At 35.8% G+C, this 16,053-nt stretch overlaps 1 protein-coding gene and 1 long non-coding RNA gene across 3 annotated transcripts in view; both read left to right on the top strand.

Moving 5' to 3' along the window:
• The window catches only part of Fur2 (furin-like protease 2), a 421,029-nt gene that overhangs the window by 113,724 nt on the left and 291,252 nt on the right, over window positions 1-16,053 (top strand). The gene's annotated exons all lie outside the window — the stretch shown is intronic.
• The window catches only part of LOC138178411 (uncharacterized), a 91,548-nt gene that overhangs the window by 31,898 nt on the left and 43,597 nt on the right, over window positions 1-16,053 (top strand). For both annotated transcript variants that reach the window (XR_011172692.1, XR_011172693.1), the window contains exon 2: window positions 2,953-3,031. This is a non-coding gene — a long non-coding RNA (uncharacterized LOC138178411). The remainder of the gene's footprint in view (window positions 1-2,952; window positions 3,032-16,053) is intronic.

Genomic DNA, 16,053 nt, shown 5'->3' with positions numbered 1-16,053 from the left:
GCGGTAATACGGCTCGTCAGATTCGTGACTATTAACAGGTTTAGTCAATCACCATAGCAATTATGTACATGCGATATAAACCTCGTGAGCGTAAATGGCGACGCGCGGCGCGGCAAAAGCGCGCATACGCTTGGATCTTGCCCTGGAATACGTGCAAATAGACGAAGAGCCATAGAATGACGTTTAATCAAACGGTGGCCAAAACGGACTCTGGATATGGACATGTCGAACGTGTCGCATCAATAGATTCTAATCCGCTTAATTATAGACGACATCTTTTAGATCGTTGGATCGGAAGTGCCTAACCGGCTCAGTGTTCATTGATTGCAATGAAATAAGCCGAGAGCTGAGTTACGTAATAATTAAGAAATTAGAGTAAGATTTGTTTTTTGTTGAAATTCCTTTTTCCTTAAATGACAGTATTAGGCGTGGAATTAATTTTTATATTAATTAATTATTAAATTTCACCTGAGACTAGCCATTGATGATTGAATTTAATCATTTCTCTGCCATTTTGGTATCTTAAGGTCCAAATCCTAATATTTCTATTTTATGTTAATATTTATGAAACGCAATAAGCATCAATGTTTTGAATATAAAAAGTCGATTGGTGGAAAGCGTTAATAAACACGACGACATCTGACAAGATTTATATTACCCGTTTTAAGAAGATTAAAAAACAGATTAAAAAGAAATCGATGGATTTCAGTTCGCTTAATAATTATGGACGACAGGAGGCGCAACAGGTGCGACGCATGATGTCAAAATTTTTAAAACACGTATTTATGCGCGTCATTTTTCGTCGATCGTGGTTAGAACAGAGTTGCGCGCCAGGTATGCTTGGTTAGTAAAGCTGAGTATTAGACGTAACGATGTTGATCGATAGACTACGTTGGCTGGGTCATGATTATCTACCCTTTCATATGTTGACGTAATATCGTATGGACAGTGGTATCAGTGTATGAACAGCACTATTCCGATGATGGATGTTTGAAGATATGTATAACTGTTGACCAAGTGATTTCTGATTAAAGATCAGATTTTATTTCTTAACTAGACCCTGCACGTATCTATAGGGAGTCTAGAAATTTCAGTATCTCAATATCTGTAACCGTAAAAAAATATATATATATTTGCTATGATTAACATTGTCAATATTTGTTAACTAATCAGAGTAAGAAAACTTTTCTGCTAAATAAAGACAGATGGATGGAGCGATGGAACGATAAGAATCGACAAAGCTCAAGGGCAGAGAAAGGAACGCAGAAATGGTGCAATTTGCTGATGTTTCGAATCTCTGTGAGTGAATAAACGCGAATAAACGCGAATAAACGCGAACGAATAAACGTATGTAGTTGACGATAATCATTCTCTGTTTAGATACGGCCAAACGCAGCACACCCTAGTCGATATTCTATACCCTACGTGTATTATGTTCGCGAATGTACAAACGCGAGCAAATACGAGAGAGACGAATCGAAACGTGTCGCGTAACTCTTTGATCTATTACGATCGCGGTACAGTTCATCGGCAATTCTGAGTTATTTGATGGAGCAGAGGATGACGGAGGTTGGATGAGGTTGAATGATAGTGGATGAGATCACACCGATTACACCTTTTCACAGCCATTGCGCGACATTTTTAATAAAGTGCTGGTCGCTCGATACGTCGGCGCGATGTTCCTATTTCGGTCTTTTGATCATTATGAAAAGTGGAACTGCAATGATAGTTAGATGGCTTGAAGGAAATTTTCTGGATACATTGGTATTGACTGAAATGTATTTAACTCTTCTTGGTCACGCGGTGTATAGACGACCCCAATAAAAGTTTGAAGTTTTACCTCTATAATGTTCATATATGAAATACATACGCTTGTTTTTCAGAATTGCCTTTTTTCACAAAAATGAGCCTCTTCAAATATCAAAATGAATACCTTTTTCGAACGTTTATATATATATATAAAGATAACTTCAAAAGTCACAACCTTTTTCATTTTCGTGATCTTTTTCTTAGATACGTTAAGATTGTAGCTTTTGTTGGAAGACCTTTGCCCCGTGTTTTACAATCTTCAAAGATTATTTAATAATTTTTTTTACTTCGATCGGACGAATACATAAAAAATATAATAACTGTAGGTAGCGTGTTAACTGTCTTCAGAAGTGTATCTAAAGTATTTTATTAGAAATAATGGTGGAAATTAAATTCGCGACACGTTTTTACAATTCTCCTATCGAAATAGGGCTTAAGAAGTAACCAAGCTTACCGTGATACTCTTAATTTATTCATTTACCAGACCGTGAAAAGTCTAAATTCGAATTAAGAGCTGAAGAACTTAGGGATATTTTTGCATGTTAAGAGGAGGCTGACGCGAGTTGCTTCAGGAAAGAGCCGTGTTTGAATTCGAATTCTTTCGAACTTTGGTAATTTAACGTGGTGTGCCGACTAATTCTCAAACAATGTGATTTTACCGAGAATAAAGAAACAGATAAGAGGTTTATTACGATCTTAGAGGAAAGAAAGGAATCTTTTAAAGGGAAAGTAATGATATATTGTAAGTAACGTTTCAAAGGCTACAGTTGCGAGACACGATAAATTTAAAGTTAATAACTCATGCTCATTTTGGTAAACTAAACTTCGTTCGAAAGATGATATTTAAGGCAATAAGTGCATTGAAAAGTTGAGCTAACTTTTACATTGCTATATTCATTTATGTGATTTATAGAAATTGGCGAATGAAATGAATTCGATACAAACATTGACATTTAATTAGAATTAAGGTGGCTCGATCAAACAATTTTTAACATAAAGTACAGTTTGAAATATTAGAATTATTCCTTGGTAAAATGTGTACCGTACTATGTGCGTGTAATGTTACATATGTATTTGAATTAGTTTAAAGTCAAGCACATATTAAATATAAATGTGTATTAACAATTACATTGTCTATTTCAGGTACGTTGCACGTATTTTTCACGGAATATGATCACAGTAAGCCTGGAAGTGATTTAAAGCTGTATGAACATTACGAAAAGTGAGTAAGGAAAACGATTTCAGCAAAGTTACCTGACGTTACACGAACGTTATTGTGAGAATAACGAAAAATATATTATTCATAAAAGACATGCGAAAGAGAAATTGAATACTAACGAATTCTTTTCTTTCAAAATTAAAATTTCTGAAAAATAACTAATGAAATCAATTAGTAATATGACATAAGAATAAAAGTATTATATTATATATTATATATATTCATTAATAAATCAAGGGAAAATTCGTGCTTTGAGAGGTGGAAAAGTATTTACAATTAGAAATTAATCATACAAGACGTCTATTTCAAAAAGCAATTTTGCTAAACCAAAAAATACACTAAAATGAATCAAAAACTCTGTCCTATCTTAAAAAGTTTACAAAGTAACTGCATCTACCAGTCTTCGGTTACAAGTTTCCAACGTCCAGGTTCTTCTTATTCAACTCCCTGTTTTTCAGACTTTTTCCTTTCTCTCTGACTCCGTTGCTCGCGTAATTACATCGAAATTAACCGAATTACACGGATGTTGACGCGTGCCGCGAGACAAATAGCCAGCGGAGCACCGCCAACATTTTACTGTCGTTTTCCTAATTTTCGATGGGACGCCAGGAATTTCTGGCGGCGTGGGCGCCGGGAAAGCGGCGAACAAAGTTTTCGACACGTTGAATCGTCCCCTTGTTCTCTGTTCGGCGTCGCGACGCGACTAACGCGGCGTCTCCAGCGTGTTTTTCGCCGCGTGCTTCGTTTCCGCCTGGCCTCGTCATTTTTCCAGACCAGGTGGAGACGGAGGGGCCTCGCAAGAACGCGTTCAAGACAAAGACGAAGTTGTTTTGCTTAATAGAAGTAGCTTCTGGATAATGGCGACGCGTCTTGATCCGTGGCGCGCGTGTCTCGAAAAGTTTCGTCGATGTTTCTTCCCTCGCCGTGGAAATTTCCCGACGAAACGCTATCTGTGAACTTACAGAATCTTTTTGTTACGCTCCGTAAATGATAAAATTCGATCCTTTGCGTGATACAGTGGAGTTGGGTTGCGGTGGGATAGGAATGAGCGGATTCTTTTTCTTTTTTTGTTTCAAGATTGGAAGTTGATTAAATAACTAAATAATTATTAAACAATTAGTTAATTACAATGAAAGTGAGAAATTTGTAAAAAGAAATTGATAGCTTCGTCTGATGAGATGCTGACATACCGTTTTAATGTTAATTAAAATATAATGTATTCTGATGTTTTAATATCATTATGAAGGCAACTTGATTCAATGTGGGACTTCTGGTTTCTGATGCTCGCATAATCTGAAAGTTAGATGCGATGTGATGATCGTGAGGTCGCGAAACTAGACGAAATTTAATATGTCAGTGATAGCTACGCGACTTTCATGCAGCTTGAGGCTGAAAGATGAATATTGAGCAACTGATTTGAATATGGAGAACATATGAATTTGTATGACACATGGCTGAATAGCCTTGAACATGACCGATCGATTTATGATTGATTCTGAGCGACTATTGTACATATTCTTCGTACGAGTACATACGCATCAATTCAAATGATTATCTTTATTTGAGGAGATTGTCTGAAAAAATTAAGTATGAAAATGTTCTGTTCCTTCTTTTTGAAGCGATGCATATTCATCTCATACATCCTTTTATACGAGTTTTAAAAGTAGACGGACGAGGTTATTTCAATGGATTAATGTTCCTTTTAATAGCCATTTATATTTTCTCATATGTTTCAGAGAAAGAAGTTTCAGTTATTGAATTTGAATACCCCGAATGGTAAAGTAAAAAGAACATGTATATTGTTAGATATGGAGCATGGAGATTGTTATGGATATTGTAAAAAATAACGAAGAAATCACGTCCGTGTCATAAACTCGACACTGTTCGTTGTATTTAACAGCTGCTGGCCTCGTTTAAAAATAAATTAAAATATCGTGGTCTTTCTCTTTTCTCCCTTCTCTTTCCGCAAGCGTCACGAAATTTCGCCATTCTCTGATTATGAGGCTATTTCGCGCTTCTACCTATTTTTAATTTCCCTGTTAAACGATTATGTATATACGCAGAAATCTGAACTTTCTCGTATTTTATTTTAACGAGAATATAAAAATTCCACTATATTTTTGAATTACATTCATTTGAATGTTACTTACAAAACTCCAATCTATGTTACACGTGAACAATATTTTATCAGAAATCCTAAAAACTCGAAGAATATTAATTAAATTTATAGTAATTATATTATATATTAATATAGTAGTTAATAATTTTATTCGAAATTCTGACGAAACATAGATTCCAAGACCTGGCACAAAATAAAAGCATAGTCCTCCATTGTTGGACAAATATTTTTAAGCGTTTTCAACGTTCCATCACGAACAAAAATTAACCATATTCGCTGACACATATTTGCGTCCATCAAGTGAAACACACAGTTCTTGGTACCAATGACAAAACCTCTTTTCCTTCTGATTTATACATTACGTTTGGAAAAAAGCCCTCGTCAGTGTTCGTTGTCGCGTGCGTACTAGCGATTCGTCTGCGGCTTTCGCGAATAAACTTTTTTATCCTCGCACATCGACGTTGCCTCGGGGCTTACTAACTTATTTAACGTCTCGTAAACCCGTACAATGTATATCAAACTGATGTAAAAAGATTTAAAAGGATTGTTCGACGTCACTCGTTTCGAGTGAAACATATTACCTATATTCCAGGAAATTTCTCGAGCTTGTTGTTTTATTGTTACCGTGAATGTCTCGCGAACGTACAGTATAATATGTCGTTTATTTGCTATAACCACGATACAACTCAAAATTTGTAGCTTTTCCGTTATTAGTATTCGAGAAACGATTATATTTCGCGCTTTCCAGGGGTTAATTTCTTCGAATGAATTTCCAGAAGCTGCCACGTGAACGATATTGGCTAAATAACTATAATCCATAATTTAATATTAAAACAGTTTTTGAATTGTTGCAACTATCGTATAAGTTAACGGATTAATGATGAAATATTCAAAACTTCTCGCGTGCTCCAACACTTCTATTCGACGGATCGATTTTCTAGATGGAATGAAATTTTTCTATTGAGAAAATATATCGTAGCCGTAACTCGTATGTCGCTGCTCCGACAAAATACCGATCGTTCGGGCGAAAAGTCAAATACTTTCGCGCGATCGGTGAAGAGACTTTATCAATGTCTTTGTACAGGCGAGAAAAGGGATATATCGGGAGAGCGTACTTTGTGCTTACGTACGATCGAACAATCGCAATTTATTTCGCTGTGCTATCTGTTCCAGCAAACGCGTATAAGAAAGTCTTGTCGACTTTCGGGTCGCGAGATAAAATACGAAAACCGCGATGGAAGCCGCGCGACGTAAAAGAAACATAATTACACAATGTTCGCCGCTTTTATGTATCTTCTTTTCCACTCGAGTTTATAATTTTTAGTGTCCAATGGCGACAGAATTAGATTTATAAATGCGCAAACTTTCTGCGAGATATTTATATTCGCAATATAAGACAGTATTTATTTAAATAATTCCCACGTACATATTAACGTCTCTAATACGTCGTACAACTGGGATCATCGAATTTTCATTTCTTAGTATACTTCCATTTCAACGTATAAAAGCACTCTTAATATCTGAAGAAAATCTTTAACATAAAATTGAAATTAAAAATCAACTATATCAACAACGATTTCGTCGTATCTCTCTCAAACCAAAGTAACTTATCAATAGCAGAAAAATATACTTGGATTGAAAATGATGATGAGCGTATATGAGAATCAAGGAATAACAACTAATATTTTTTCTTGCTATGAAAGTTTATACGAGGATCGTCCAGGAAGTAATACTTGTTTTGAAATAACAATGATACAAATGCATCTTAAAAGGTTTTCTTCATTTGTTACTTTAATATATATACTAAGTTATTTTTCATTGCAGTCACCACCTATATTTGAACACTTATCATAACGTTGTACTAGTTTTTGTATACCTTCGTCATACAATTCCGCCGCCAGTTCACATAACTATCGTCTTACGCAGTCCTTTAAATCGTCGTTTCTTGCGAAGCGTTATCGACCAAACAACTCTTTAAGTTTCGAAAAAAAAGAAAAAGAAAATAGAAAATGGTAATCTGGTTCGTTCGGTGCGTTTAGCGTTTGCAACAAAGTTGCAGACACGTTCTTGGGCCCGAACACTTACGATCACACACAGTTTCTCTAAACCTATCGAACTCCCGCACCTATCGTCATTCCAATGATCTATGATGATTCATCTATGATTTTCGTACCGTAAACTGCTGTAATTCGGTGGTGAATTCCTTTTGCAAGAATGTTTTCAGTGCTCGAAAATCGTAAAAGTGTCGGCGGGATTTTCAAATCGTATCGCCATTTTAGACGCGTCATACTACGACAATATTAAATATTTAAACATAAAATTTGGCATAATTTATGTCAATATACGAAAGAAGCTCGGTTACCTTTTATAAGTACATTCCATCATTTTACACGTTGCTTCTGTACGTAAACACGTAATACCTTTTGGACGATCCTCGTACACGCATATTAAGATTAAGGGATGATCCAATTAGCAAATTAATAGAAATAGATGAAAGAACGATTCAAAATATTGAACAATAGCAACTGAAGCAAATGGCATTTGACATTCGATGTAAAAAATGTAGTAGCTCATCTCAGCAAATTGCTCGTCCTGCTGATTTTGAAAATTCGTGTTCGCCTCACGAAACACAAGTATCACAAGCGTGACTTTCGTGATCCATCGTCGGTTCGTGCATATCGTTCGACCTCGATCAAACAAACTGCCAGAGATTGGTTCTCGAGAGGATAGAGGCGGCAGCCTAATAAACCTGAAATTATTCGAAACATCGCCTGTGAAAGTACTCCATCGCATCGGCTGCTCGTTTCTTAGATCGCGCGAACAATCAACATGAAAGGATTTAATTTGTTATTTCGAACAGGCAGAACCAGTTTATCGAAGATACAATGCATAAACTGATGCCAGCGGAATTCCAACACGACGTAAACTATGTTTCGTGACTCGCGGAATGATAGCTACTGAAGCGTTTTGGAATATAAATCGAATGATTTTTCAAGTTTTTTGGAAATCGTTTAAACGATCGCAAATCAGAATGATCGAATTGGATCGAGATAGGCGAATTGAAAATGATCGATGTCGAATATAATTTGACGAGATTGTACCTTGATATATTGAATATGCCTATACAAGATTTCAGAATAGTAATGTACATTTCGTAAAATTCATTTTCGAGGAGATAGAAGTAATAAATGTTTAAAGAAGAAATAGAAAAATAATATCGTGCGCTAATATCATTTTTGAGAAAGACTCGTAAGGTTATAGAATGCAAAAAGCCTAATTGTAGTCGAATCTTTCTTCATTTTCGCTACGGAACTCTTGAGTAACCTAATAGTAAGATAGAATCGTACGTGAAATTATTTTCTGCTTGATATAAAGTTGCATGCAATTATGTAGCTGTTGATTTCTTGGAAGTCAGAGAACGCTCATGTCGCAAGGCAATAATACCATAAAGCGTTCCCCATTCGTCAAATGCATTTCCTCGAATCTACAGCGAAATCAGCACGGTATTGAGCTTAATGTCTGCTAGATGCGCCTTAAATTCTTTCATCAGTCGCGTTTTAATCACTGAAATAAATTTAACGTGACGATATCAAAATTATTTTACCTTCGCCTGATTGTTACGTTGTAATTATATTCGTTGTGATATTCCTCGGAGAATTACTTGTCGCGCGTGTAACTTCAATGGAAACAAATATTTTTACGAGGAAACTTTTCCGTTGCATTTTTGATGCGTTTTTTTTATGCAATTTTATGCAATTTCAATCCATGGGATATTAGCGATGTTCTCGAAGAAACATTTGATTCTCGTTTTTATTTCCTTTGGCGCAGATACGTTGAATAAGAAGAGAAGCTCGAAAGAAAGAAATGTAATTGGTGAATTATATCTTTTCAGAACTATTATAGAACCATTTTCAAATTCCGTTTGGTAAAGAAAACTATTCTATAGAAGCAATACGAATTACGTTATTTAAAGAAAGGAATGAAAAGAAGGAAATTCTGAAAAATAATACGATAAAAGTTAAGTTTGAACTCTTAGTATAGAACGTTAGAAAGAAAGTTGAGATTCTGGTGGAAAGGATCCGGTATTCGCCAGCCGTGTCACGGCTACACCATTGAGGGTTAAAGATCCCCCATTTTGTTCCACCTGTTAGAAGTTCTTCCGCGGAAGAGATTCAAAGTCGTTAGGAATTTTTCTCTGAACAAACGAGATCCTCGCTGGATTTTCTTGGCAATACTGAAATCTCTGGACTTTCTCGTCCAACACGGCACAGCCCAGCCCTTCTCTCGTGATCTTTGCTTACAACCAGGCTGTCCTGATAAATATTTCAAAGAACCGCAAGAATTTCCTGCTCTATTTCCCTCGCTGATTTTATCTAGCTGGTACAATGGTTCGCGTGAGACAGTTCTCTCAATTGCGACACGATTCGCTTGATTTTTTTTTTTGCATAATCTATTTTACTTTTAAAAGTGTAAATGTAAACCATCGACTACTGAACAAATAAATAAATAAGTATGGAAATATATAGAACGCAATATAGAAACAAAGTTGCCGTCAACGATTGGTTATTGGCCACGTTGGCCAATGGAAAAGTGTGGTAGACAATCGTACGAGCCGTTATTCCAGGCGAGAAAATATAATCGCGACGTTACTCGTCGACGAGAGTCGTTCGTCTCTCGGCGGAATACGGAAGAAAAGTCGATATCCGACGAGCGGTCGTCGGATAGCACGTTCTTGATATCGCTGGAACATGTGTACGTACATGTCCCGCGTGAAATAAGCGGAAAAGTCTGTGAAAGAAGGAAAGATAGACAGACAGAGAGATGGTGGTGTACTGAAGCAAAGGGATTGAGAACCAGGTACGCGACAGTGTGCAACGATAAAAGGGGAGACAGTTGCGAGGAGAAGGAGGTGAAAAAGTATTGCGGTTTATAATTCGAAACTGGACCGGAATAAGAATGGAAACTAGGTTTCAGCGTGATCACATGGCACCCTTTGATACACAGTATTATTCGAAAGACTTGCACCATTTCCAATAATGATTTCAGGATAGAAACACCTATTAACGATATTAATGGGCAATGCTTTTTATATCGACTTTGAAAAAGAAAGAAGATATTTCAATTCGACGAGTATACTTTTTTTCTTTTTCCGTTTTGTATGTATGTTTGCTGATTTCTTCGAAATGTCTCGACCAATCCAGATGATTCCTCTTGTATCTCGTAGGATACGTCTTCACGTTGGTCCCGTTAAAGAAGTTTCTTGGATTTCTCGTCTACCGTAAGCTACTTTTTTTTTTTCAAAAAAACTAATTTTTGTTAGTAGAAAGTGCTTTCTACTAACTTTTTAAAGGTGTGGTGTTATATAGAATCGAATGCTTAGATATTTCTACGTGTGTACAGTAGAATGTCGGTAACTCGAATATCTATAATTTGGAATCCTCTATACAACAACAATTTCGTTTTTTTCTCTTCTGCTCCGTTGTAAAAACTTCTATAAATCTAAATATAAACTTCCTTCATCTCGATTTATTTTCTCCACGTTTAGATGCATTATTTTATCTCTGCAACTCGAATTCGGAGAAGCTCGACCTCTACAAATCGAAGTTATAAGTTGAAGTTTTATCACCGCTGTCTCTGAAACTCGAAGCATCGTGTCCCTCTTTCTTCCACCGAAACTATTGTCCTTTGTCGCGTCTTTGCTACTCACATGCAAACTGATTGTTTTTTGTTAGTCCAGTCAGAAGCGTGTATGTAATGTCTACCGTTAGGTTTCTTATACGTCTCTGCATCTTTGAATATTTATGAATCGAAAAACCTAACACATGTGTAAAATCTGTGCAAAATAAATTTTCGTTTGTTAAACGTTTCTTATTCGAGAACTGCGTAACTCGAAGATCTAAATCCTCGAATGTTGTACTGTATTTTCTATTCAGTTCGGACAATCAAGGTCCTACTGCATTTTCTAAATTACGAAACTATTTAAGCACTCACAGTAGCGCTACCCTAATCCAAACACCCATTCTCCGAACATAATATTTCCCAGTAACTGCTGCCTTTCTCCATTTCAAATATACACACAATTTATTAGTATAATATACTACGTATTCTTTCTTGTATTCGATCGAATGAATTCTGAAGATTAGGATTTAGTATGAAACTAACAGTATTCTAAGTATCAAAATAAAATATGACACAATTAAAAAATTGGGAAGTATAAAAGAAAAAATTGAAACAAGAAGAATAAAGTAAAAATACACAGCGTTGAAAAAACCACAATTACAGAAATTAAGAAACAAAAACATGATATTACAAATTGTTCAAAGCACGTAGATTCGTGTGGCAGCAGTAGAAAATCCTAAAATATACCGATGTAATGAAATGGCTTCACTGAGATAAAGACGATGATAACGACGAATTTACACGAATCGAAACAAATACTTGGCTATTCTCATGCCAAAGCATTCGTTCGAAAAAGGAAGTCGATGGTTCGTACGTTCAATGAATTATGTGACTCGACAGCCAAAAAGGAAACCGTCAGTTAATCTGTATTCGTGAAAGTGAAATTTCATATGAGAAAAGTGATTGCTCTTTTATCCGAATAGTTTGTGCAATTAAAACGTTGTAGACCTCGGATCATGAATATACGATTTTGTAGGAGCTTTCATATAAAGTAGACGCAGAAACGAAAGGTTGAAGAGGGTTGAGAGGCCACTTTTTCTCCACGATCGATCTGGAACCGGTCACACGTGCAACGTGCACGCGTGGCCGGTGTAACGTTGCCTCGGTGTTATCAAATTATTCCGCGTATTATCGAACGGATGCAATAGCGCTTAAAAGCTAACAAATCGACCGAGAGACCACGCATATCCGGCTTGACGCCGACAATCACGTCGATTATCCCTGCGGAGTCGGCTATTGGTCGGCCACGTTTTGCCCCTCGTTCTACTGTCTCGCTTTGATCATGCAATTAAATTTCAACGAGATATTCAATTTTAATTAATCCTCCTGTAACGGCCGTTCTCGTGGAATCCGTGTATAATTGAAGTTGAACGAGCGCTAACGCGATTCAGAAACCTTCGTCCTCTGTGTTCCTCTATATCATATATCCCTTCTATTCGAGGTTGCAAGTCGCCAATTATCAGGCTGTGTGTTTACTCACGTGGTGTACCACTGACCGAAAATTTAGTTTTCGCCGAGGGGGTTTAGAAAATATTTTAATTGCCGCGTGAAAGATTAATAGAACAAAGTGAACGAACTGTGTGATTTAAAGGTTACAATACGAAACGAATTGTTTTCATTGTCGAGTTCACTATACATTTTTATAAACACGAGATTAACCCTTTCTTTACCACCCATGCGGTTGCGAGTATGGTTCCTCTCCACGGGATAGCTCACTGATTTTTTATATATATATAACGTTTATTGTCCAAAAAAAATATATATTATATACGCATATTCTCAATAAACAAGGAGTGGACAAGTTCACTGAGTTCTTTGGTAAATGATTTGATTGAATTTAAATGATTTGAACGATACGGAGGAATGTTAGAAATCGTAGAAGAATAAGAGAAAAATTAAGCTACTTTGTAAGACGAGATAGACTTCAAGAGAGTGTCTTATAACTTAGAATCCCATAGGGAAATCAATAACCCCGTTATTACTATTATTTAATTAATGAACACCTCGATAAGATTGAATGTTGCAAATAGTAAAATAATATGTAACACGAAAGTGTTAGAGAAACATATTAATTTCTGAAATTCGTCATGGAGAAAACATCTTCTATCATATAAATTAATTAATTCTATCACATAAATTCATTATATATTAACAGAATAAAGAAGTATCGTAATTTGATTATCTTCATTTACGAAAGTGGTAACATTTCTCCAAGAAGTTTCCAAACTTTCAAATAGTTCTCAAATTCAGATTCTCAATAGGTAAATATCAGTCACTTACAACGTGAGCCAACGAGGGCTTTTACGACAAGAATAAGGATATCAGAGTGGCGCGCAACGTAGAATGCGAAGGGGTTAAGCAGTAGAGGACTCATCGTATGGAAAATCGAGGAGGACGCGACGAAAGGGATTTTCCATAGCTTGTTGGAATGCGAAATTCGAGGATAAATCGATCAACTTGAATCACTGTGTTTTCCTGAAACTATTCCAGTCCAGATTTCGACAAATTTTCTTTTTTACATAGCCATAAAAAGTTGCAGTTTTATGTAACAAGAAATTGTAACTAATGATTTTATTGTCTTTATTTTAGAAATTCTGTACACTGTCCGATAGCAAGCCAATTCGACGATGCTGCGAGTTTCTCAGTCGAGTTTCTTAATGCGGCTGTGCGCGAAACTAGCCGAATCCGCAGATCGTATTCCGCAAATCCTCGGAAGGTATTGAAAAAGTGGCGATTCTTTTTGCAAACGAGATCTCCGTGGCTGCGAGCTGGTATAACGGATGCTTTCGTTCGATTCCCGTGACATCAGATATTCGGTGAATCGAATGAACGAATTGTAAAAATGCGATGACTCAGTGGCCGCGTGTCGCGGCGCGTACGTTATTTTTCGCAGCGTTTTCTGTCGACCTAAGCCGACCTGTCAACTAGACTTCCTTTTGTAGGTTAAATTCGTCGTCCTAACGCAGTAATTTAACCCTTAACGCTTTTAATTGTGAATATCGACCGGCAAATTCAACTTATTCTCATCATACTTTGACTTGCAAGTTTTTAAGTGTCAGATTTTAAATGCTACAATGACGTGTAAATATTAATATTAAAGTCATTCAAAACAATCTTTATTCATCTCAGAAGTAATATAATTTTGATTACAATATTTATAACGCCGCACATCGGTGATGCTTGAGAGGCACACTTGGAGCGTTAACGAAGCTGAGATGGAAAGAATGTTGGTTGTCTTCTATTCTGAATGTTGTAACATTTATTGTTATTTTTGATATTTCTATTCGATTCAATCTATTTTCTCATATTTATAGTTTACATAGAAATCGATATCTCTGCTATTAAACAAAGCGTTCGCATAAACTTGTTTATAAAGAGGGAGATATAATAATATCTCTTACAATAACATTGAATTACAATTGAATAAAGTAATTGTAATTCTTTGATAATGATATTTTTCGAAAGAAATTTTTGATCTGGACAGTTTCCAAATTATTTCGAGCGTTCTGAGGAATCGGCGGGTGGACTGCGGCGATATAATGAAGTTTACTGTTTGTTCGAAACGATATTTAGTAATTGTAATGTCAATGTTCCGCATACCAGTAATGGTATAAATCGTGTGCAATCGATTACGGCCATTGGTAACACTGTTTGCCATTATATGCAGCCACATTAATGACGCACGAAGAATAAATGATGACGATTATGCATCGTTGAATAACGAACCACGATCGAGATATTTGATTTCCATTAGTACGATACGATAAAAATAATTCATTAGATTGATGTTCCTGCTTTGACACTCGGTGTTATCGTTTATAATTAATCGGATCGATACTTTCTCGATACTATACCAAGTCTTTTATTAAACAGTCCAAAAAACTCGTAGCGAAACTTGTGGAATATTTAATAAGAATTAGAGTTTTTACCATCTGTACTTTCGCGAATTGTTTCTTAAGAACTACATAATAAAAATGCTACGAGCTTTTCGAATGATCCAATAATATCCGCTTTTACTGCCATAATAATAAAATAACAGAAAAAAATTAACAGGTTTCCATTGAATTTAAGTTGCTCGTTTGAGCTTACGACATTATTTACGATATTATTATATTATATACAAATTTCTAACAAAGTTAAAAATCATCTTTATGAAAGAATCTTCGTGGAATTACGATATTATCGAAAGATAGAGATTTGACGAAGCTCAGAATAGAATCATTGTAAAAACTTTAAAGTACAAAGCAATTCCGAGAGCCGTAGGAAGCTCTTTCTTAAGAAACTTTATCTGCTGTTACCTAAATGGACCAGTTTTAGTAAACGAAAGAATGGAAAGATGTTAAACATACGTTCGAACTTCTTGAAAATTATTGCTTTTAGATTTTTTTACTGCAAGTGTCGTAAATTATAATATTCATTTATTTCACAACTACGACCTTAGACATTTCAAACAGGATATCGCTTCCTTTGGAATCCTTTCGATTTTCAAGCGACTCGTATAAATTATCCTTCAGAAGGAAGAGCTGTCGAACGTCGCTAGAAATCGTTTTCGTTGGGTATGTTTCGTTCGTTCGACCGAACGTTCTGTCTTCTTGTCGTTCCTACGATTGTCAGTTGATAAAATTTGCAGTCAATACAGCCGTAAGCTCTTAGTAACCGTAACCAAGAATGTCTGGTTTGTTAGGAGAAATCGATTCGATATAATTGATAGTTTTGAGTCTCATATGATGTCGATGACTTTCGATTTGTTGAGATTGAGGTTGACTGATGAATTTGTAATAGAAAAGTATATTGAAATAATTAAAAGTATAAGTATAAGTGTAATGTATAAGTTTATGCTGATTCAGATCCTTACTCTCTTAGTGTTACTAGACAATGGAATGATAGGGATCACGTTCATATATTTATAGCAAAAGAACATTACCAAAAAAGTTAACCTTATAGTTTTAACTAGAGGCTACAGGGAACATAAATAGAAATCTGTTAATTAGTTCCTTTGTTCCTAGACCTTGCGACTCAAAACATAATGTGTATTATTCAACACAATAATACGCACCTTTCCTTATTTAGAATATTTCTACGTAATAGCAGTTTCCAGGATATACATAAATAAAGATGAAGAGTTTTTCTTGAAGTAGTTACTTCAACACGATCAAATTACCAAAGATCAAGTTTCCAAGTAACGTTTTCTAGCAGTTTGATAACGCGCGATTCATTTACTAATGTA

This window comes from Bombus flavifrons, chromosome 3 (genome assembly GCF_040668555.2).
Source record: "Bombus flavifrons isolate JBK064 chromosome 3, iyBomFlav1_principal, whole genome shotgun sequence".
Taxonomy (NCBI): domain Eukaryota; kingdom Metazoa; phylum Arthropoda; class Insecta; order Hymenoptera; family Apidae; genus Bombus; species Bombus flavifrons.
Note: the sequence above shows the minus strand (reverse complement) of the source record. Positions and strands in the feature narration are given on the sequence as shown.